A 228-nucleotide genomic window follows, 5' to 3' on the forward strand; every position below is an offset into this window, starting at 1 on the left:
TACGTTCTGATTTTTCATAGTTTTAAAATAATGTGTAACATATATATGGGTGTCCCATATCCCTTATATAAGCACAGATTCAGGCAGACACTTCTGTATTCCATAAAGTTCACCTAAGAGGTGAAAAAATGGTGCTGACCACTAAACCTCACTTTATTATATGGGTTTCTTTTTCTGTTTTCTTGTCCAGATTCAAGCACACGTCAGTCTACAAAAAATGATTACTGA

This window comes from Onychostruthus taczanowskii, unplaced genomic scaffold (genome assembly GCF_017590055.1).
Source record: "Onychostruthus taczanowskii isolate IOZ18803 unplaced genomic scaffold, ASM1759005v1 scaffold93, whole genome shotgun sequence".
NCBI classification, from domain to species: Eukaryota; Metazoa; Chordata; class Aves; order Passeriformes; family Passeridae; genus Onychostruthus; species Onychostruthus taczanowskii.